Source organism: Triturus cristatus, chromosome 12, assembly GCF_964204655.1.
Source record: "Triturus cristatus chromosome 12, aTriCri1.1, whole genome shotgun sequence".
In the NCBI taxonomy this organism is placed as follows: Eukaryota; Metazoa; Chordata; class Amphibia; order Caudata; family Salamandridae; genus Triturus; species Triturus cristatus.
This window is the reverse complement of record NC_140595.1, coordinates 634,732,522-634,757,750: the sequence shown is the minus strand read 5'-3', so window position 1 is coordinate 634,757,750 and position 25,229 is coordinate 634,732,522. Positions and strand designations below refer to the sequence as shown.

General features: G+C 44.0%; 1 protein-coding gene across 3 annotated transcripts in view; it reads right to left on the bottom strand.

Moving 5' to 3' along the window:
- KLHDC4 (kelch domain containing 4) overlaps nt 1-25,229 on the bottom strand; it is a 347,987-nt gene that overhangs the window by 155,949 nt on the left and 166,809 nt on the right. The window lies entirely within an intron of this gene.

The window sequence follows — 25,229 nt, the reverse complement described above, 5'->3', positions numbered from 1 at the left end:
AGAGAATTAATTAGTGAACCGAACACAGCAAAATAAATACGAATCTAAATATTGCCCTGATGAACATGCTTGTGATGAACCTTTGTTGAATTATCAATAAAGAAGAATTTTCAATTGAATCTACTGCCTGAGGACTCATCATTAGAAGGATTACAATAATTAATTGTGTCACAAACTGACATTGGCGCTCCTCCTCTCGAAAGTTTATTTTTCCATAAGAGTTGTAGATATTACTTAACTACTGAGACGTTTCTATAGAAGTACTTGGTAGCATGCCGCACACATTTTTCAGTCACACAACCATGTTCATTAATTCTTTCTTCACGTGGAGAGAGCCTATATTTAAAAAATAAACTTTCAAGCAGGACCTGAGTTTCAATCACGATATGCAGAGGCACAACCATTAGTTGCCTACTACAACTGGCATTTCTGAATCAAAGTGCACTTAACAACAAGGCACAACTGAAAAGGCAGTGAACTTTAATAAATATTTATGGGGCATATACATGCCCAAGTTTGTAACGGGCATGTGAGCCCGAGCTCCACACTCTTCATGCGTATACCAAAGTCTTTCTGCCTGAGTCCATGGGTTGGAGGCCTGGTTTGGCTAGGCCTAGACTTCCAGATGAAGTCTACAAGGGATAATAAAAAAACGAAAAAGAAGTGGACTGAGCACAGGCCCTATGTGGAATCATGGATAATCAACAGGGAGCCCGCTGAAACTTCAAAAGGGCAGATGCACCGCCAAAGCAATGGCCGCGATGACCACTGGCCCTGGATTCTGGCCCTCACAAGTGTGAAGACGGTGGCCTTGGAGGATACCTGTGGGCCCACTGAGCACAACAAGGGAAGTAGCCCTCAGAAGAGGCAAGTGACGACCTTGCTGACGTACTGGGTCCCTAAAGAAGTGTGCAGCGAGGAGAGAAGTGACCTCTGGAGGCATCCACTGAGGCACCCTACTGCCTTTTGGAGTCTCTCAGGAGAAAATTATGCACAGGGGAAGCACTGCCGATCTTCGGTTGACGATCTAATTACAGATGCTGGAGGTCACTAAAAAGCAGTCCTGTGACTCCAGATGGGAGACATCATGAAGATATAATCAGACTGACCCAGCGCCAAACAACAGAAATTGTGAGAGCCGGTGCGGGTCCCAGTAATAAGTAAAACAAGCATTTGCAATGCAATAGGTCTCGCATTTGCAGAGTTTAAGCTAATTACATTGTAAATTACAATGCCTTTTATTTATGTTTTAAAAACCAACACATAAATAAAAGGCATTGTCATTTAGCAATGCCAATAGCTCAAAGTCTTGCAAATGCGAGACCTATTGCATTGCACACGCTTGTCTTTAATGGCGACTAGTGCAAAAGGTGCTTCCGTGTGGGCCACCTTTATTGTTGTCAGCTCTGTTGTGAGATACACAGGCAGCATCACTAAGTCAGTTCTTTGGTTGACTCGGGAACTGTTGTCTTAGCTCAGAGAATCGGCGCCGCACAGATATTCGTATTTGTATCTCCTCTCTGGTCACTTTGAGTGGGTCTACAGTATCCAGCGACGCCCTTGTCTCTAGCCATGTTCACCACAGACAAGACAGCTTGTAGTCGGGATTGACTGGACTTTGTGCGCATTCAGTCCCAGTAATGGTGGGATTGCAGCGATCATCCGAGCCCATGCTGGGAGTGACGGGAGAATGTTTTGCGTTGTGAAGGAGCAGTCATTGCCGTACTCTCGTCTCTCGTGGTGGCTAGCATTATTGCCAGGTGGGCTTGCTGGGCATTGAGAATGGCGAGGCGTGGACAGAATAAGGGCAGTGATGCCTGGGACATTGCTTGCTGGCCCATTCGCACCCTGTTCTAAATTTCCCCTTTTTGTCTGCGTCGTTCGCTGTTCCTTTTCTGTGATCACCTTTGCTGCCAGCTGTTGGGTGCACCATTTCTCAGACAAGACAGGGGTGCCCTGCTGGCACTAACACTGCTAGGCTGCTCTAATAGTCGACCTGACCGTATCCCGGGCACCGTGCCCGCGTTCCCGGTGCGGCCCAGCTGTCCACAGCATGACACACTGGGGAGAGACTCAAGCCTCGGTCGTGGACCATGGGTTCACCGTTAACAAGACAGGCGGATTACTACAGGCATTAGTTTCACAAAGTGCGGCCTTTTCGAAACACAGAGTTGTAGTGCATGTAAATAGGTATGTGCGTCTGACAAGCGTCCTCCCCTTTAACTACTACGGAACAGGCAGGTTTTTTCCAGACCACAAGAAACTGAGGGTAGAAAAGGACACGCGGCACCTCTTGCATTCCGAAGCACCTCGACGCTCGGAGGATACGGCCCTCCTGCAGAGATGAACCGGAGCCTAAGATTTGCATATGAAAGGTTTATATGATCTAGAACATGCAAGCTAGTTGGCACACACTATTTTGAGTTGGCCGCCGCTTGGGTGTGTTTACAGGAGTACACATAACACATTCTTTAGACGACGCGGCACTGTGCAGGTGTAGGTTGTGCCCCTGAGACTTACGTGCGTAGGTTGTTTGACCGGTTCAGGCGTGTTTCTTTCTCTCGGTTTACTCCGAGATAAATATAGCTTCCACCATACACACATCTCATTGTTACCACAGTGGGGCGCTCTCGCAACACGATTATTGTGCACATTTTATGAGTTTGAATAAGATGATAGCGCACTGGCGTACCAACTCGTAACAACCCTCTTCCTATTCACGTGTGTTACGGCAGTTTTATTTAAGGGCCTAATGTGCCTCAAACCCGGAAAACTAGACCGTGTTACTATTTAACTATTCAATAAAAATTTTTTTTATGATTTGGAGCTCCGATCGAAGTCCACATAAAAACAATATAAGAACTACAAAAGGCAATCAAAATTACCAACGTACAATATTTCGTGAAACTTAAACACTTTCCCTTTCATTAAGGAAGACAAGCGGCACTGAATGCGATCGCAAAAGCGATCGCTATTGTAAAAAAAAAAAACAACGAAAAAAACACGCCCGTGAGTGGTGCGTGCCACAGCGAACATGTGTTATCAATTATCGCGCCCGTGTCTGGGCACGATAATTGAAACCACATGGCCTTTGGTGCGCGTAACAGACACCAATAGGCCATGGGCGGAGCAATGCGCCCGCCTTTGGCCTATTGCGTGCCGTCTTTCAGAAACACACGCACGCAAAGGACAATCACCGAAGCCAAAAGGAAAAACGCACGAGCGTGTGCGATTCCAGGCTCAGTTTTGGAACCCCGGACAAAAGGACTCTCGCTGCGCGAGCAGTGCTACGCACTGCATCGCTAGGTGCGAGACCTAAAAAAGGAGCAGCCAGAGGTCCTATAAAAGAGCCCTGAAAGCATCTGTCTACAACCCTGGTAAGCAGACAGACAGAAACGCACTATATGGGACCCACATCATTGTTGATCCTGCCTTAACCCTTAAAAGTCCTCTTATGCTGGAAATCTGTAGGCGAGCACCCTGTCCCCTTCAACAGAAATTCTGGGCGCAAGCTGAGGAGTCAAAGCAAGTGGAAATACATCTGCTGCTCCTCACCATAGACTATCTCCGAACAGCTACATTCCTGAGTGGCCAACGCAATGAACACTTAATAACAGCGACACAGTGCTGACAGAGGGAATCAAGACACAGACACACACACACAAAAAAAAATGGTCAACACTAAAGGGGGAGTAGAAGAAGAGATGGGTCAACTAAAGAGCTTTTTCAGGAAACCAGAGCAGGAAGAGGTAGGAACTAAGAGACAGGCATGGAAAACACCCAGAGGAAGATTCACAGAGCTTGGCAGCTACCCGGGACAACAAAAGGGCTACCAGTAGCTTCCTGCAGCAATTTTTTAATGATATTAAATCTGACATAGGAGCAATATGTGATGAACTCCAACACAGTTTGAAAGAAGACAAGGACATTACAAATCTGAGAGACAGCGTTCACAACGTGGAGTCATGAAAAAACTCTCAAACTACAGGAATACAGGGCACAAATTGTATCGCTGAAAGAACAAAATGTAATTTTGAATGACATTTTTGGAAACCTGCTCAAGGAGGAAAACTGCGCACATGAGGAATCCAACAGGGGACGGAAGACAAAGACATAAGAAAATTTGTGCGAAATGAGTTTGAAGCTTTTCTGGAAAACCAAAAAAGGTGCACACTGATCACACAGATGTTACAAAGCAGCCCCCAGAGAAACTAAACAGCTACCATCCCCAAATATTCTGGCCTTCCTTCACAGGTGTGACGACAAAGAGAAGATTATAAGAAGCATGAGACCCAACAATTGTGTCTCATATAACAGCAGGGAGATTCACATGTTCCAAGATAGCTCCCACCCATAACACTCTAGAAAAGGTACAGTTTCCAAAAAATTACCTCCTGTTTGACTGATTAAGGGATGCGGTATTGATGGAGGCAACATTCTGCATCTCTTAAATGGCAGGACAAAATGAAGCATGCAAAATTCTGTACTTGAAGATGGATATAGAGGAACACTGTGGACAAGTGCGCAGAGGGAATTGTTACCCGGATGCCCAGAGTAGTGGGCAGTGGAACACTGAAGAGATTTTGGCACAGAGGACAAGATCAAGGAGAAACAGCAAGAAGCACTAAAACACCTCTTTAACATAACAGCAGCTATCCCGAGATAACCCCAAGAGCTATGAGGAAAAGGATGGTTACAGTAGGGGCTTTGATACAGCCTCTCAAGAGGAGGTGAGGGACCACAACAGAAAACATACCAGGACATGGTCAGAAAATTTGAGATGCTTTACTTTATCTGCCAGAACTTGAGTTTTCCCATGGTGGAATGGGGGTGAGTTCAAACCCTCTACCTCAGGCAGAGCCTCGTATTAATAGACTCAATGGAAATTGACAATATATCAGTTAGGGAGGATTGGCATTTGCTGTGCACCCAAACTCCTTCTCAATGGGTGACAACCTCTATATATTATCTGGGCACACACACTTAAGTTGGCAATCTGCAAGAAAATCATTTTAGAGGATCTCAGACGGTGGTGACCACTCTACCGTTTGTGGCTAGGAAGCAAAAATGTATTGAAGATGAACATACTCACCAGGCTTCTATACCTCTTCCAGTCCCTGCATACACCAATTCCCACATCAGACATTACCTTACTTCAATCTAACATATGCACCACCATATGGAATGGGAAACAGCCCCGTATATCCAACAAAGTATTAATGCTCCAAAGGGACCGGGGAGAGTTGGAATGTTCTAATCTCCTGGATTACTGCTGGGCAGCCTATTCACGCTACATATCAGAATCGGTGGTGAGAGATGGTGATAAGCACTGATTGTACATTAATCGGGGGTTCGCATTCCACACCCTGTGAGACATCGTTTGGGTCCCAAAGCAACACCAACCAAAAAGTGCACACATAGGCACTCCCAAGAAAGTCCTTGACATATGGGACCACCTAGTCACCAAGAGAGGCCTCACAAGATTTACATCCCTAAACATACCCACTTCCAAGAACTCATGCTATTCCTCTGGAAGTCCATTAAAACATTTGAACAATGCAAACAAAACTTTGGTCTTTTCGAGAACACAGGGCTCCAAAAGTTCCAACTTTAACATTGGGCCCTCCAAATACCAAACTCAATCGCAGCAAAAGCAACCTCACACCATTTGAAAGTTTGAGGCACACATACTCAAGCTCAAAGGGGCTAATATCTTGAATATACAAAGTTGTACAGGGATGCAGACCGAGATTTTCTCACCCATACCAAACCTGATGGAAAATGGATCTACACACTAATATTCCCCCGAAAGACTGGGACGAACGCTGGCGGGATATTCCGAATACATTGCGGAGCATCTTGTGGCGAGAATCAGCACACAAAATCATGTTTCAATGGTATCTTACTCCAACGAGACTAAATAAAATATTTACCGCCGCATTAAATGTATTTTGGCGCTGTGGGAAAGAAAAAGAAACATTCATGTATGTGTGGTGGACCTGTGCACTCATCCATCCAGACATTTTGCAAAGACATTCCATGCCACATTAAAGTGACTCTACGATATCTCATCCCAGATGAACCATCTGCAGTACTCCTGGGCATGACACCATAATCGCTGAGCACCATAGCACTCTTTAATAGAATATTCTTAGGACACGACAGGAGCGGCAAAACAGTTGATAGCTTTGAAAGAAAAAAGGCAGGAAAGTCCTCCCATGGCGCTATGGCTCCACAGGATGTAGTAGATGCACGCCATGGAACACATCGCAGCCACTTTAACACACACAGAACATAAATTATCTTACATTTGGAAACCACAAACAGACTATATGTCACGGCTAGAATATCAATATTTCACACCACAACACAACACCTCGCACCCTACATTTTTTTAACAGGCATACTAGATCGGGGTTGAGTAGCAAACAGCTACGCTGCAACTCATAGAATACGGTTCCTTTAAGGCCTCTGTCACATCCACAAATTCAGTAGTGTGAACACAACACATCACTATCAGCCAATTTAAATTGCTCTCATCATCACATGGATGGCACATATTTTCTAATTTTCTTACCTCTAGAGAGAACAGACCCTCCCCCTTCTCCCCCCATATTCCTTTACTTCTCAGTTTCTCTTCTCATTGTCAGTGAAATTCAGCGAATTTGATTAACAGTACCATGCTGCTGTCAAAATGCTCGGACACAAGCTAAGTGTGTTTTCTGACATGCTTACTGTTATATACGTAAAACTCAAGTAAAATATTTAAAACAAACAAAGCTACCAACCTCTCCATGCTAGAAGGCGAACACAGTAATATCGGCAGAAAAAAGCTAAGACACACCAGCGATGGGATGTCTCAGTGTGTATTTCTGGTGCAGGGAAGTAATGGATGAAAGACGTGTCTGACCAACATTTGGCAGCATAGACACCAAATTGTCACAGATCATATACACTATTCCGCTGCCCACAAGACATACACCAGACTACACCATCTGTTAGAAGACAAATGTCTGCTTCACATGATAGAGGAAGAAGAACAAGGCCCCAATACATTATCTGACCATACACCTTTCACCAGTTAACAACATTAGGAGGTAGAGAAATATTCAGTGATGACGGCCCATGGAGGATCAATTAAATGATATTGAAAGACCCCCTAGCTAGAACTAGCATAGCTATATGCATTAAAAACCAGCTAGAAAACAACTTAGCCAGGGAAGCGAGCACACCAACACACTGGGATGCTATGAAAGCATTATTGCAGAGCTGGCTAGAATTAAGAGACGGTAGACCGGAGTAACTGAACTCAGTTAAGAGGTGTGAGAGGCGGAAGCCAAATATAAAACTACATCATCCCAAAAGGCTTGGAATAAGGTGAAAGTTCTGACAGCATAAATCACATTGGCAGAATTAGATAGTGGGGACTATCTCTTGAACCGATTAAATGCCAAGTACCATATTAAGGGTAATAAAGCGAGCCACCTAGTAGCAGCTAAATTGTGGGTCTGACAAATGAGATCCTATATAGGAGGAATTTGAGAGGACGTTGCTCAAGTAGCAGTGACGGAGGCAGACACGGTAACATGTTTCCATCCATATTACATTATACTACAGTCAGAACCATGTGACCTGTAGGCCTGAGAGTGGTATCTATCTGATGTTGTGATTCCTTCCATATCAGAAGAAAACAGGGAGGAGATAGAACAACCAATTCCTACAGAAGAAGTCTTTCTAGCCATACAGAACCTCAAGCCATCAAAGTGTCCAGGCGGCTTCACTGCAGTCTTATACTAAACCTTTTCGGTTGGAGACCGATAGAACATTAATGACATATCATCTCACAGACTTACCTAAAGCTGTCTATGGCACCCCAAATTAGTTTAATGTGCAAACTAGATAAAGACTCTACTAGATGCCAATCATACAAGTCCCATATTATTATTAAACAAAGACGCCAAGTACTTTGCCAAAGTTCTTGCATCGAGAATAGAGGGTATGCATCCAGCCCTGATCCACCCTAACCAAAAAGGGCTTCATATCCGGGAGAGAAACTTGTGACAGCTCAAAGTTTGACATATTATCACAAAAAAACTTCAATTAAATGATCTCCATATTCCAGAGCCAAGTTTGGCAAGATTATACAGAGGATCCAATATTAGATGGGGCAACGCTCTAGGAAGAGGCATGGAAGACCGATTGTGATACAGATTCAGGTATCATATAGGGGACTCTAATTCCCCATCCAATACTAAATCAGCTGTATATTTTTTGCAAACTTTGCTCAGGAATATGGAGATCATGTAATATCTGATTTGACAGATGAACTTGGATATTACCATCATCAATTGTCGAACCAGGAGTCTAATGAATATTAAGACACTAAGCCCTGATGAAGTCCAAATGTTTTTTTGAATGAAATGCGTTGGCTGGATGTTCGTTTAATGGATATTTTTCACGTCATATGAAAATAAAATAAAGTAAGAATGCTTTTTAAACAAAACTGAAGATTTGTTGGACTGTTATATTTTTGGGTGCACCATTCCACTTTTTCTAAATTTGTCTCTGCTTGGCAGCGGTATCAAACAACGATTGGTACTGGAAATGAAGTGCACCAGGCTTTAAATGGTTGGAATGTGTATGAGGCGAGGTTAATGGGTCCGCAATTGGTGTCTGTCCGCATATTATCATAGACATAGTATACATAGTAGTGCGTAAGGAACATAAAGCAACAGTCTCATTGTCATTCGATCCAACGAAAGTATTTGACCATGCTGACTGGGCCTTAATGGTAGATGTCTGGAAATGGTGGGATTCCGGCCTCATTTCATGGAGGACAAAAAAGTGCAATATCAGAATCCGGGTGCAAAAAGTTCAATGAATAGCAAGCTAACTGAAAGGATTCACCTCAAAAGGGAGAAAGCAGGGTTTCCCTCACCCACTTTGTTTTTTTGTGATGCATTTCTTTATTCAAAATTAAATACCATAACACAGAAGGCACACTCACAGAGAGACAGATTTGAACTCATACATATGAAGCTTCAAAAAAGTCAAAGTGCAAACCAGTACAGGCAATTAGAGGTCATCATATCATTTCACTGTAAACTGCAGGACATCTCCCCACCCAATAACCCCACATAACCCCATAGAACAGTGTACATCAACAGCCAACGATTGTAGCCTTCCAATATAATTCGACAGCGGTAAGGAACCGTTACATTGAAGGAGGAAAGAAGAACAGAATGAAATAAAATGGAATTAAATGCAAGACCAATTATGCATCAAACTTCAAAAGGTGCCAGTGCCACCCTCACCTTCAAGGAGCCGTCGCAGATAAACCCAACCCCTGCGTTCTTGCACTGTCACAATTCCACCCTACCCCACCACAGAGCCCTCTACTGTTTACCCTAGCTCTTCAGCCTATCCTATAAAAAGTAAGGACAAATACTGATATCAGAGAAGGAAAATTAGGCCCCAATAGTTTCATTGCTAGGGCCTTTGCCGGTGATATTATTAACCTCACACTGACTAGACCGAGAAATCTATCCGGGCATTACTGATAGAATAAAAAAAAAATACAACCTGGTTTCGGGATTTACAATTAACCTGATGAAATCGGAGGACCTCAAACTTAATACACCCACAACTCAAATGCACATTACACAAAGTAAAAAACAATTGAAGACGGCAGAAAAAACAGAGAATGTTTAGGGATGATCACTGCTAAACCCTGTCTGAAATATTAACTTGGAATGTGGAGAGAGTGACTCACTTATTAAAGTCAGAAATTACTAACTGAAAATCGCACCAAATGACGTCGGCTGGCACTAATAGTGGCCCTGAGAAGGATAAGCCTCCCAAAAATACTCTATTTATTTTGTTTCCTTCTGCTGGTGATTCGCAAAAGTAATTTTCATACCCTACAAAACCTATGCCTGAACTATAGTTGGTGAGGCTTTGGGTGGGTGGAACTCGCAGAGTTTCACTCTGAAATTCCACTGAGTTTCCTAAAAACTCAGTAAGATTCCGCAAGGATCGGAGTTAGGTATGTCGCACTGCTCACTTTGATTTTTAACGCCAGGAGCCTGTCCCATGCTGTATAAACAGCGCAAATGGCACCATGCGGCGTGCCAGGGGGCGCTGCTGACTTCTGCCTCTCGTGTAGATTTTCTACTCGAGCGGCAGCAACCTGCCGTGCCTACCCACGATGAGAAATCTCACCAGGAGGCAGTCTACGGCTGGGTTTTCTCGCTCTCCAACTTAACGTTGGCAAGCCGTGCGCAAGAAACAACTCCACCACGTTGCAGTTGCCGGAGTTTTTCCAAAACTCTGCGAACTGCGCCAGAGTAGCATAGTTCACCGACCACCCCTACAAAAGACGTAGGTTGGGCAGGAAAAAAGGATCACTAGGCACAATTTTTTCACAGGCACAAAGCAAAAGAAAGGATGTGCCTCACCAAGGCATCCTACCCTCACTCTCCAAACCTTGTTGATCACTCGACGGAGACAGAGACAGAGACAGAGACAGAGACAGAGACAGAGACAGAGACAGAGACAGAGACAGAGACAGAGACAGAGACAGAGACAGAGACAGAGACAGAGACAGAGACAGAGACAGAGAGAGCGACAGAGACAGAGAGAGACAGAGAGAGACAGAGAGAGACACAGAGAGACACAGAGAGACACAGAGAGAGAGAGAGAGAGAGAGAGAGAGAGAGAGAGAGAGAGAGAGAGAGAGAGAGAGAGAGAGAGAGAGAGAGAGAGAGAGAGAGAATTACAAAAGTATCTGACGATGCAGTGAGTGGGGATTGTGAGAAAGGTAAGTAAACACAGCTGCCGTGCACACATTCCGCATGATGAAACCCAACCACTCTCACATTTTCCCTTCCACTATCCCTCTGTCATCAGCGTTAGCTAGTGCACCATTCCTAGAGACCATTTATTTGGGAGTGTATGTGTCAAGAACTGTCAGGAACACGCCCCGGTAAACACTGACGGCGCCGCGACAGGAGAACCGCTGGGGCGATCCGAACACTACATTTCCCAGGAAGCCTAGCGGCGTCACGTAACACGTGACCGCCGCTACGCTCAGAAGCCGGATATAGGCTTCTCCCGGCAGAGTCAGCGTTGCCGATGATTCTCGACCGGAGCAGCGTCCCAACCGCTGCTTGCTCCTACGAAGATTCCCGTGGTGGAAGACCACACCTTTGTGTAGCGGTACCGTGAGTACTCGCAACCCCGGTTGCCGAGCGCGTTTGAGTCCTGTGTTGTGCGCTGGTTCCTTGGGGGGTCCCCTTATCCCGGAGTCTCTGAGAGAGACGTATTCTCCCTGTGGTGCATTGTGATCCTGCCGCACCTCGCTGGGGGGGTATCCTCCTGAACGTTCCTCCGTTGGGGAGACTGCCTATAGCGTCTCATGCGGAGGAACTCTCTGTGACATCTCCATATTTGTTTTGTTCATAGTCCTCCATCGCTGGCAGAGGCGTGTCATTCGTTCCTCCGTTGGTGAGACAGTCAGCTGGCGTCTCGTGCGGAGGGGCGTAGAAGCGTTGCCAAGCGCTGTACCCGTTCTTTCTTCTGCAGGCGAGCCAACCCTTTCAGGGTCTCTCGCAGAGGGAAAAGACGAACAGATTGTGCTATCTTTACCTATCGTGGTGTCTGTACATTGGAATTTCCGAACACACCAAAACTGTTCCTCACCTGAACATACACCAACCCAATACCATTGAGTGGCGAAGTGCTTTATCCCCGGTATGAATGTGTTGGTTTCCCACTAAGAACCCCTTGGTGCACTGCTCCTCTCGAACTCGCTGACCGTTACACGGATACCATCCTCAACGCGCAGATACCCCTAGAGTTGAACCTCACCGTTGGTTATCAAGTCTGTTGCATTACTCAGTTCTGGGTGTCCGAGGAAAACGTCATCGTTGAGAGGGAGATACACTGTACTAAGCTGTCTGTTTTAATTTACCTTTTACTAGGAGAGAGAAACTTGGGAGGGCAAGGCGGTTGCCGCTGGTGCACCTAATCCTCTCGCCGCCCTTACCTTGGGTAGGTTACGGAAACAGGGGGTTGTCCTGGGGAATTAAGGGACTGTGGTATATGCTCCAAAAGCCACGCTGCTCACAGTCTTTTTTCTTCCTCTTCTTTCTTTCCCTAGTGGTGGGTCGGCCGCGTGCACTTCCCCTCCTCTCTCTTCAAGTCTCAGCCTTCACCCTTTTATTTTCAGGTAGGGTGCATAGTGTGATCTGAAATCTTGTGGCTTCCGTGGGAAAGAGTGGGGTACAGGGGAATGAACAGCGGGGACTAATCAGGTTCTTTTGTGTCTCCTCAGATCTCCCTCCCTGCTGTTCCCATCCTTTCCTTCCCCCACTTAACTATCTCACCAGTCCGAGTACATTGCTCTTCGGGCTTGGGGCAGTTGAGAGGGGGACCCCTATGAGCATCGGCACAATCCCGAGGACTTCGACCGGCGATTCCTGACAGAACCTGACAAGAACAATCAGCACAATGAGACTTCTGTACAAAGAAAATAGTTGTCTTTCAGAACCTGCCTGGCAGCTTGTTATGAGCATAGTTTCAATAGCACCGAGTATTCATCCTGTGACCCTCATACATATTCATCTTGCCAACTTTAGACATCTACCACTTGAGAACTTTGGATGTACCACTGCATGGCCCCTAGCTCCTCTCAAAGATGGAGAGCCGAAGAATTATGCCCTCAGGAGCGTTAATGTGAATTCAGCTCCGTGGTAGATAAAAAAAAGAAAACATTCATGAGACACAAGTAGGAAGTGCAGCAGCAGAAGAAGTTTGAGTAAGTATAAGAAATGGGCAGCCTGGTACACTCAACCATTGAATTAGATCTAGTGATCACCTTTCCTAACTGCAAAACGGTTCAAGTTCAACTTTCTTTGCCTTCAAATAAATATATTTTCCGACCATCTCTTCACTTGGATCCAGAAGGGAGAGGGACACCGGAAGTAACTGAGAGAGACTCCCTGATACCTTTAGAGAACTGAAGAGACATAGGACTATAGTAGCTGTCTCTGATGTAACATGCATAAATTAAACATTCCCAACAGATAAAACTAGCGAGCTTCCTTTCGAGTCTCTTCCCTTTAGCAAGGGGTTCTACAAGGATAAATTCTATCCCCAACATTCCTTGATCTGCACGCAGAACCACTTTGCTCCCTCCTGAATCATTTAAAGCTCTCATTCCACCTCTATAGAGATGATACTCATTTCCACATGAAAAATCACCTCACCAGAAGACGCCCTCTAACTAGCCAGCACCATAAAAATCCTACGATCCTGGATGCTTCATATCCCCCAAAATGCCCCATATCAGTTAGAGCTTGGCTGAACTCATCATTTTTGCTGGACTGTAGGATTAAACTGTGAATACCGTGAAATCCCTAGGTTTTATGTTCGACAAGCTTTCGTCAGTTTTCAGGACCAAATAGTAACATCATCTTGATTAGCTTTACAACAAATGGTTGAAGCTAAATGGTGAAGACCTGCATTTGATTAGCTAACATGCTACCCTGCTATCATGAGCCTGGCCCAGTAATTTTAACCTTAGGAGACAACTCTACCCAGACACCTATAGAAAGAACCTGCCCATAATAGAAGGAACATCTTCATTGTACTCAGTAAGAAGAATTTGCATTTTTTGAGTAATTGCCATCCTGTCAATCCAGCTACAATTCTCTTACTCTTTCCCGGTAGTTCTTATAGGCGCTTTACAAAATTACAAATAAATAAATACATTCAAACCTTCCTGCTCTTCATCACCGAGCTACCAACAAACGTTACAAGTGAATAACAGCCTTCATTACTATTCCAATACTGCATCCGCAAATTGAGCTTGCTGGTGCACTTCCGACACAGCAACCTCTGAGGCTGCCTGCGCGACCAGCCTCCCCAATGCAGAAAACAAGCAGTGCGGTGTCCCCAGATGTAAAAATCGACTCGACGCAAGATGAAAACAATTCATTAAAAGAGAGACCGGAGATTTTACCACCTGCACATCTCATAAATAGATAACGAGGTGCGGGGCTGGGCGAAGTGGTGGGGGAGAATCAGGCAGGGCTAAAAGGGAGAGTGTTCTGCGCTGCTGCAGCACATATTGACAAGGGTGGCTTCATTACAGGCACACTCAAGAGAGGCGACGTCACTGAGCGCACCGACAGATGGCACATTAGAGGGTGACTGCATTACAGTGTGATGGATGCGGCTGCCTGGCAGGGTATGGTGCTGAGGCTAGGCTGACAAAAGCGTATAAAGGCATTCCTTTATGGAAACCAAGCTGTGAGGCAGAAAGAGAAGATGTAACAACTGATGAAACCGCATGCATAGCAAAGACCAGCATCATAGACAATAAACAGCCAACATACCCTAGAGCAGTGGCTCTTAACCTGTGGTCCGAGGACCCCCGGGGCTACGGGCAGCCTACAGAGGGGGTCCCTGACTCTTTAGAAGATTAAATATCAATTAAAAGAGTGTTTATAAATAAAGAAGCAAAATGTACATTTGAAAATGTATGACGCTCTGTAAATGTGAATGAAATTTGGAGACAAAAAAAGTAATTGTCCTCAGACTGGTTCGTGGGAGCAGTGCAAGTGCATCGAACAGAATTTAGTATGCAAAATGAGTGGCTTCACTGAATTTAGAAAATCTCCAACCTTCCCATTCAAATTACAGTTTTGATTTTTTCATATTTTTACGTGAATTAAATAAAATATTTCTTCATTTGTGTTTTTGTTTGATGAATGCTTTTTCCTGGATTTTTGTGAGTATTGTTTTGTGATTCAGATGATCTTAAATGCTGAGGCCGGGGTCCCTGGCTTCTAGTAATGACTCATGTGGGGTCCCCGGAGTCCAATAATAATTTTGTGGGGGTCCCTGGATTCCAGTAATAATTAAGTGGGGGTCCGCAGAAGTGAAAAGGTTATGAACCTCTAGCCTAGATCACATCAGCATGATTAAATAAACCTGGCAGCGCACCCTAAACACCGATAAGCATTTTAAAGCAAACCAGGCGCTATTGCAATGGTCAGCATCACAGAAAACAAAATAGCTCAGGTAAATAAACTAATTACAGAACATCCATTAGTAACGTCAATAGGTCTTGCCTTTGAAAAGTGGAAGTCGAAATTTTGGTTTTGCGAATGCTTGGTATCAATTCTTAACAGTCTCTGCAAAGGAGAAAAAAACACAGCCAAAATAGCTGGCTCCAGTGATGCTGTATACACCTAAATGCGTTGCACCAGGCATGCGCACATATGCATCACAATGCTGCAGGGGCCATTTTATTCTGTCTTAATTTACCATTCCGAAATGGCGAGCATCTTCTTAAAACAGTAAATTAAAAGATATAAAAAGTATGAGAAAGCATATTCTAAAGAAAGAAACAGCCCACTACCAAATTGCAGTTGCCAGGGCATGTGAAAAAGAAAAAAAAGTAAGACTTAAAAAAAAGGGGAGTGGAGGGGTCGTGGGAACAGAAGGAGCAGGGGAACAGTGGCATAACAGGGGCAGCGAGCAATGTGATCATGATGGTTCGTGGAACACAGGAGGAACAGGTGAAGAAACACAGCAAGTTTGTAAGAGGGGACGCAAATCCCTATCACAGATTAGCATTTTAGGTGAAACAGCTACCACTAGCATGGATCAGTATAACGAAGAAAAACCGTCAAAAAGTGACACACCACGTACCTGAATTACTGATACAAACCAGCTATGCTATGGATAGATTACCAAGTTCATGCATGCTCTGCGGAAATTTGTTTTCTAAAAATGTATTTTTAACTGTACTGCACTCAATTACATTTTTTAATGACCTCCCCACACTTCTAAAGAGGAACTTTCAGTTCACCTCAGCTACAGAAACCATTCTGAACTAAAGTTTGTTATTGGGACCTTGCTGAAAAAGATGCAACTCCAAGGTGCCAAGAGTATGTCAAGAATGGGCCACGGGAGGAGGTGAAACAGTTAACTAGAGGCCATGAGCAGATGAGTGAAAGTCCAGCTCAGGGTAAAACCTTTCAATTCAGGGAGAAGCGAAAATAGCAGCCTGGCTGGCAGAGACAGGATATATTCGAGATTGGGTGGGTGTGGGGGTGGGGGGGAGGGCGGGTGGGGGGGGAGAAGAGTGAAAGGATGAAAGTTAGTCATGCCGTGTTTTCGGCCTATAGTTTATTTGTAATTGCATTTATATAGCACTTTCTACCCCTGACGAGGCATCAAAGTGCTTTTCGGCAAGTAGCATGCTACTCCAGAACCCAAAAAGGACTAGTGGTGAATTAGTATTGGGAAATATGACATTAGCTTAAGCGATGGACATGTCAGTCTGTTAGTTGGGTTGAAATGGATAGTGGAAAGATAGTAGAGGGAAGGGTCTAGAAAGTGTTTATTTGGACATCATAGCAGTAGGAGGTGGTTCGGGATGAGTAAAGGAGAGATGGAGGAGAGAAGACTCTAGAAGTGGATTAGGGAGAAAGAGGAGGTCACGGATGAGTCTAGGCAGGATACAGGAGGGAAGGGTTTAGAAAGGCTTGTTTAGGAAATCTGAATAGTAAAAGAAGTTTGGGATTATGCATGGAGGGGTAGAGGAGGGTTATTTTGGGGATCATAGTAGAAGAAAGAGGCTTGGAATGGGTCACAGAGTAGAGGATACATTGAAAGAGGTATAGGGTGAGAAATAGGGTAGTGCATTGGCGAGAGTAGTAGAATGAGGTTTGGGATGAGTCAGAGTGTGGAGGTAGAGGGTATACCGAGAGAGTTATAGCAGTTATATTTTGGCGTCAACAAAGGCCTGGTGAGCGTTTAAGTGCCTCACAAAATGTTGATACAATTGCTACATGATTTTGGATTGAACATTATCAGCAGGGCAGCCAATCACGAGACTACAATTAACTTATTGTACTAACCATACAGGAAGTTACAATAAAGGGGTGGTGGTGTTAAAGCCAGATTTGCAAATTAAATAACATTCAAACCCAGAAGCAATCATACAGCAGATTTCTATAAAATGTAGCTGGGAGGTTACAATATTAAAATTGTTCTTTAAAATAATATCATTCACTAGTGAGATGAGTGCCTAGCTCTACATCATCAACATGCATTAGATACAAGATTTGCATTTCCTTAGATTTTGGCTAAGGGAACATTAAAACCTCATTTAGGATCAACAATCAGATTAGTAGTTAATAATTAGACTGACAGGTTACTATGAGAGCCACACCGTACTCCTTAGCTCTTTATCCTCTGACAAAAAATTATATTATTTTAACTCCTGTGGGACATACCTGTCGAGTTAGTGAAAATATTTGTGTAACAAAGGATACATGCCACTAATAGCGGCATGGTTCATCGCTGGGGTTGCTCCTTCGCGAGCATCACACAAGATTTAAAAATAAAAATGCATTTTCTAGTGGTGCTAGAGGAGTAGCAGTTTTGTGGGGCTGGCCAAGGATGACATGCTTCAGAAAATGAACCGTGAAATATCCATGCAGCTGGAGATGGTACTCAATTTACAGAATTCTTAATGTGACCTCTCCGCTGAAAGGATTTCAACTGGAAGGCTAGCTAAGTGGGGAAGAGACAAACTGGAACCTAAAGGGCGAGAACACAAATTAACTGAAACATAAGTGAAATGAATTATTATGAATTTTAAATGCCAGGAAGTAACTTTAATCATCGAAAAAGAAACTGCTGCCAAATTTTCTGCCACTGTGAATAGTTATAAAGAAACGTGACTCGAGTCATCATTCCCCAGAGTTTTATTTGTAAAACTAGTCTAGGATCCACCCTGCACTGGATGCTTAAGAATATAAACAAATAACTGTAAATAGTGACAGAAATCTAAGCAAATTAGCTGATCAAATTTCAATATACCACGCTGGGTACCATTTGTGAATTAGGACTGCAAACACTAGAATCTAGATCCCCACAGAAGCTAAAACAGGGGGCCGTTAGGATGACAGCTGTTAATATGGAAGAAGTTAGGCTGCAGTATCCCAGCTCAACCAGTGGAAGGCGTGATGAACTGCAAGGGGTATAAATGGTCCATTATAGACAACGCTGTGTTGCTAACACTAGGAAGCCAGTTGATGGACATGCTGTCGTTGTAGTGATATGCAGACACTTAGTTTTGTTTGGGAAGGTTTTATTCAAAGTTAGAAAGACCACTCCCCCCATCCCCCTTCAACAGCAGACGTATTTTCCAGCTCAGCCCTGGAGACAGCAGGTAACTGCCAAGGCACCATCTTCACCCTTCACTTTCTATTAAATCACTAGGTGTCCTGGCAGGCAGGACACCACATACCACCTGCTTTACAAAACAAAAAAGAAACATATATACCAAACAAACGAAACCACAAACAAACTAACAAAAACATCTTACCTTATACAAAACTCCAGATCCTGTACAATACATCTACAAATAAGACTGCCACAAAAACCATGGTCACAAAAACAACTTAAAACACCCAACAAGACCAAAAAGATAAGCCTACGCAAGCCCCATCCCAGAAACACTACACCACATTATCCTTTCTCAACAACCAAAACTACACTGATCAATCATACACATAATACATCACCACCACTACCAGACTGTACCAGCTGGCCAGGCTAATCCACTCTGATGATGAAGCCACAACAAAACACATGCCAGGAATGTGCATCACTCACTCAAGATATATTGCACTCGTTTCAATAAATGTCACAGGGTGTATTTCAATCCGTGCTCATCCTCTCAGGGTAAAATGCACTCTTCGCTGTAAATGTCACTGCGTTTTCTCCAACCCATCAAACCTGAAAATAGAGTATCTTCTTATTCTTCCAACACAGCAACACAGGATTTCTTTAAATCCTACCATAGTAAAATGAAATATTCTTCACCCAATAATTGACCAGGCCTTGCCTAATCTTCATCAATGCAACAAGAAAATCTTTCAACTCACATAAATTCACCGAAAGGGTGACTCTCAACCAATGTAGTCAAGCAAAGAGTGATATTCAACCAAGGAAACATCAGGCAAAAACGAAAGTGAAACCAGCAGACATACATATATTGCTTTCAAGCACAAATGGTACAACGGCTCTTTAAGCAAGCAAATATACATTTGTATAGAAACAACTCAAAACTGGAATTACAAATATTTGGACACACACTACTTCACTAACGTTGCCAATAGAAGGTTAAAGCATAGAACACTCTTGTGGAAAGAAGAAAAAAATAAGTTGTACAATGTTAAAACAAAATTAGAAATATTAAAAATATACCAGTTAAAGGCTAGATACATTTTTTGTTTGCGAAACATCTTAACAGTATGAAAACGGTCTTGTGCTCCAAAAATACGTAAGCATTCTGATGAGTCCTATCCTTGCCACCATCATGATATGGGACAAATTTTAGTAATAAGCAGACATATAGCTTTGTTAGGAGAGGGATTATCCAAGTCGGAAAGATACACGAATGACCCCATAAGCAGCAGATATAACTTTCCCTTCAGCCTGGTGACAATGGCTAAGTGTCTATCAAGAAACCGTCATTAACCTCATAATCTAAGACATTACTACATGTCCTGACAGGCAGGACACCACGCATACTTTGCACGTGGTGGGAAATCAAATTGGGAGCTACAGCCACTGACAGAGCTCCACTGATCGACTCAAGACTCGACCCCGATATCCTCTTTTTTGTAATAATATCGTAACTGAGATTTGTACAAAAGCATAATGTTATTGAGCCCGTGTTTTGTATGCTTCTAGATAATTGCATCTTTGAAGAGGTGTGCATTGAATCATATTCATTTTACTCAGACCTGGGAACAAATAAGGATATTTGCCCATCGAATTTGTAGGTCTGAATCCGATAAACTGATGGATGGAGGGAATCTGATTAGTTTAACCCTATATATGGAACTAGCAAAACATTTAAATGCACAAACATCTTAGGTTGAGGAGTAAGGTAATGTGAAGAATTTAACTTGATGAACTGTTTGGGAAAGTAGAAAACCCATTAGAATGTAAAGGCACGAAAAGCTAGCGCTCAATCAAGTTGAGAATTCTTGAAGAGAGGGGACACGCTTTGTCAGTCAGGCCAGATATAAAACAAGCATTTGCAATGCAATCGGTCTCGCCTCAGGGACCTTATATGTATTTAGGTATGCAGCACATTAGCCTGGGTGCTGAAACATCTACTGTTCTTTAACATGGAGGGAAAGTAAGCACCAAACTGCGTGACATGCCAGGTATAGGAACACATGGAGAGAAATATTGCCTTTCAGCGGGAAATGGTATAGTCCAAAGCTCTGTTTTTTAATATAAAATCAGGGCCTTTGGTGGTCATATCACTGAAAATACAAGATTTGAAAAAAATATTATTGTCTACGGCTGCTTGTGGAAGACAATATCTAAGGACTGGAGTCTAGAGAATGCTAAAGTGACTATGGTATTTTACTGACCTCTGCTGGTCGTTTTCGATCAAGAAAGTTAAATAGAGGCAGTTGCCAGAAAAATAAAAATATTAAAGTCTCTCAGTAGAAAGCATTTCTCGTATTTTACTGACCTCTGCTGGTCGTTTTCTATCGAGACAGTTAAACAGAAGCAGTTGAACAGAAAAAAAAGTCCCTAAACGGAAGCAGACAAGTCCTAGGGGTGATCTCCAGAGCCCACAAAGTACATACACATATAAGTATACTATAATAAGTATATACTAAACTAACGTATATACAAGAGGTCTTGAATGCTCGACCTAAAAATACTCTGGATACCTGCCCATACTCCCTCACGAGGAAATGTGTTAGTATAGCCTACTGATGTTCACAGAACAGTAAATAGAAGAGAAAAATACCCTAAATATATGGCTGCACACATTACAGAGGTGGCCCCAGAGTACCAATGTGTTCCATACACAGTAAAAAGCAGGGAGGGGGTGCCAGGGCATTCCAGATGTAGGTGACTGGAAGGACAGAGCATGGCATTCCAGATTTGAGAGATACAGAAACGTATGCACCACCATTCCAGATGCAGAAAGGTATACATCGAGTGTTAGGGAATTCTAAACATGCAAGAATGTATTGGCAAACACTGACCATTCAGATATTGGCGAGTGGCTAAATAGCGCACTGTGCTCCTGATGCAGGTGAGGACGCTTAGAGTGATGCGGGATTTCAGGCATTACGGGTGGCAGAGAAGTAGCAGGGCAAGACAGAAATGAGGATAGCAAAACAAAGCATGGGCTTTGTGTGTGGTTAGGGAGGCATTTCAAACACAAACTAAGGATTGCAGGGGCATTATAGATGAAAGGCGATATAGAAGCATTACAGATGGATGGATGGGAAGTATCAAAACATTGACTAATTAGGTAGGGAGGGACAGATAATTGCTGTGATGGGATGGACAGCCTAAGCAAAGCACTTTATACATAAGCATAAATGACCACTTGCATGGCAGAAAAGATGTAAAGGTATAAATAGTCATGGGCACTGCATTCCAGGTATAGTGCCATAGATTGGGAGCTGTCTTCCAGAGGAAGGGGGCAAGGGCTGGCCAGATACAGGGGAAAGAATGGATGAATCTCCTAGGCCAAATTTCACCATCACATAAAAAAAATCAACAACAACAAAAATCACCATCATTCGATGCATGTATTTCAAAAACAATGTCTCCGGGGGATGTGGCTAGCCAGAGAATAGAGAGGAGGAGAATCTTCGAGTACCTCTCCAAACCAGGAAAGCACAGGGAACACGAGTGGAGCCTACTCCATCATGATCATTTGGATGCAACAAAGCAGTCGCCAGCACCGAGAAAGCTGGGAGCAGCCGCCACCTTGTCAAGGGAGGGCCAGCACTTTGGCAACCGAAATGTGTGACGCGACGGCAGAGGAGTGGCTGTGCCCCTGTGGAGAGAAATTTGCAGGCAGATACTGAAGAGCTAATTTCCCTCACATAAAACAAGAAGTCTTTAAAAGCTACTTGAAAGAAAATAAAGAGGTGGCTGCCACCATCAGAAGGGACTTGAGGTACCTACGGGAGCCACAAAATGAAGTGAGTGCATTGGGTACTCTGGAGCAGGTGGTGGTCGATTGAGCAGAGGCGATATATCACATAGGGAATGGACTCCTGACTCTCAAAGAGCGTTAAATAGAGCTAGCACTGATGCAGAAGGACTTTGAGAACTAGTCCAAGAGGAATAATTTCAGGGCCCGACAAAAAGGGCCAAGGGACAGAACAAACAAGTTTACATACAGGACCTGATGCACCGTATCAGAAATTGCAATAAAGAGCCTCCCCATCCACCTGGATCTCCCACATAAAGTAACAATCTAGTAGCGAGCACCTTGACACGGCGTGGAGATATGCCGAAGGCCAGGGACACCCTTTGAGCCTAGAACACACCTTATGAATGTGGACATCCTTTCCGACTTATGTTTACATGGAACTCACAAAAACACCATGTTAGATCGCCAGAAGATGACACCACTATACTAGGCAAAAACTCTGAAGAGCCTAAAAGTCATGAACCAGGCACAACGAGATTCTAGGAGACAATAGACAATTACACAAAAGGGCAAACTGGGCTGAACACAGTCACTAAAGGACAGTGGATGAACAGTAAGAAACGGGATGCTGTATGTGAAGCGGAAAAATTGCAGGGGCCCAGAGCAATTACCTTCCTCTCTGTTGCCCACTATATAAGAGACTCTCTGTGCTCTTCTTGCAGTAAACCAGGCTCCAGTGATGTAACTTGCCAAGGGCTTGTAAATGGGTTTTTGACTGATCTGGTGCACAGTGCTAGTGCTTCTGTGCAAATTTCGATCGAAAACTCTTTGAACAGTGGGATAAGCCATTTAGAACGTAAATCTTTAGTTTTAGTGCAAAATAACAAAATGCATTATTGACTCCTGGCTGCCTACTTCATAGTCACAGAGGTCAGAATCAATGCAGTGGTCGGAGAATTCGGCAAGTTAAGTTTTAATGGGCAGGTGCCTAGGCGGAATTTTAAATTTAAAGTGCGAAAATAAGCATCCTGCATGTCCAATGTCACCATCCATTCTCCGGGATCCAGAGTAGAAAGATCCTGGGTCAGGTTGACCATTTTGAACTTGTGCTTGCACAGGAAGGAATTGAGTGGTCAGAGATCTAAGACACAACGGAGACCTCTATCTTCAGCACTAGAAAGTAGCAGCAATAGCATCCAGTCCCTACTTCCAATGCCAGTACTCGCTCTATGGCTCGTTTGGCCATAAGAGCCTGCACTTCCGGGTATAAACAACCATATGGTCCTCAGAGAAGTGGACTAATATAGGTAGCAGGGCCAGTAGACCTACAAGGAATGGCAAAGCGTAGTTCTGTTGGGCAATTTGCAGGACCCATATGTAGGATGTAATGTGCTGTCAGGCTTGCAGAAAGTGTCTGATCTTGCTTCCTACCAGATGGCTGTGCACACTAAAGAGGCTTTGAGGTTCTGGCCGGATTGAGACTAGCGCTGCCCATGGTAGTCGGGTCGTTGGCTGTTGGGTCCATGGGTGCGCCCTCGAAACGGCTAGCAGGCCTGCTGTGCGGGCGGTGGAGCATGTGTTGTCAATATGCCAAGCCCTTGGCATATCCCAGAAAAGGTCCAAATTGTTGGGGGCAAGGGGGAAGGTTGGGGGGGATGAAGGGTTACTTAACTGGAGCAGAAAAGCTCAAAGTGCACGCTGTGGCTAAGCCCCACTTAAAATTCTCTAGGTTTGAATCAGCTTTCTAACCAAACAGGAAGGAGTCATCGAAAGGCAAGTCCATCAAGGATGCTTGGTTATCTCTGGGGAATCCAGTGGACCTAATCCAGGCGTGGCATAGAAGCCCTCCCTTGTTCCCATAGTCCCTACTCAGACAATCTGTGGTATTCAGGCCCAACCTATCACACTGCTTGCATTCCCCAACCTCAAGGCAAGGCTGGCTGCGAAAACATACACTTGTTAAATTAATCTATCCTTTTTTACTTCCCGTAAGGGGCAATAGTTAGTTGGAACAGAGTTAGGGTTCTCTCTACTAGTGGACGCCTATACCACCAGGCTTCCAGGGGTTGAATTCTGTGTCAAGATGTCTAGGTCCATATAACACAGAGAAATCCTGAGGTCTAATGGTAAAGCGAAAAGGTGGTATGTAAGGTGAGGAAGAGAGGCCTAATGTACGTAGTGGAAGGGAAAAACTCCAAAACCATGGTCATACAATCACCATGGGTAACTAACCCCATCACATGGGATTTTCATCCCAAAGAAAATCTCAGAATCTCAAGGGGCAGCGGGGCCCTTTAGCGAGAAGTGAGAGCTTTGTGCTGTAGGTATTATGCACCAAGAAAGGGAATGAATCCACAAATGGACATAAAGTGAGTGGGGGTTGCAGTGCTGGTGTGGTAGTAGTGAAAAAAAGGAGTGTGTTAAAACTAGTGACAGGACGGCCAGGAGACTTCTGTTGAACAATGCCGTACCGATGCTAGATTAAAAGAAGTGGAGGCAACACTAATCCGGTTTGATCAGTGAAGCAACATATGAGATAGTGGTCGACATGTTTCAGCCATGGCGCCTAACTAGGCTCGGCTTTCATCAGGACCTGGAAGCTACTGCAAAGAAGAAACAACGTGACAAAGGATATAGTGGGCACCCTCAACTTGCTTGTAGGGTGCACGTCTCCTCAAATATACACACAACACCTAGACAACAAAAAGGAAGACAGTGTAAAAATGTGTGGAACTAATTTACTCAGTCGTGACAAATATGAGAGTTGTAAACTTGAAGCAAAATCCACTCACCCGTACAAACTGGGTGGAAAATGGACCTCCACCTGGCAACCGCTCAGGAAGGAACACCGCTCTGGAATAAGAATGTAAGACTAGTGAAGGGATGGTGGCTTACATATCATGAGCGAGTGTGAAAATAAGTGAGTGAGTAGGTCATCTAAAAACGAGGGAAAATTGCCAAAAGCAGTGTCTGCACAGAAAAGTTGAGCTTGGCAAGATCATCGTGAATCAATCTAAAAAAGTAAAGATTGAAACGTGACCAGCGCTGAGCAAAAAGGCAGAGCAGTATGAAATTATACATGTCTGTCCAATGATAAACCAAAGTGAGGAAAAACCCTAAGGAAACAACGCTCGAGAGTTGGCGCCTTCAAAATAATGTAATCAAGTGTAACAGGGGAGGTGGAACCCATCGAGTAAAGATCCTACCTGTCCGT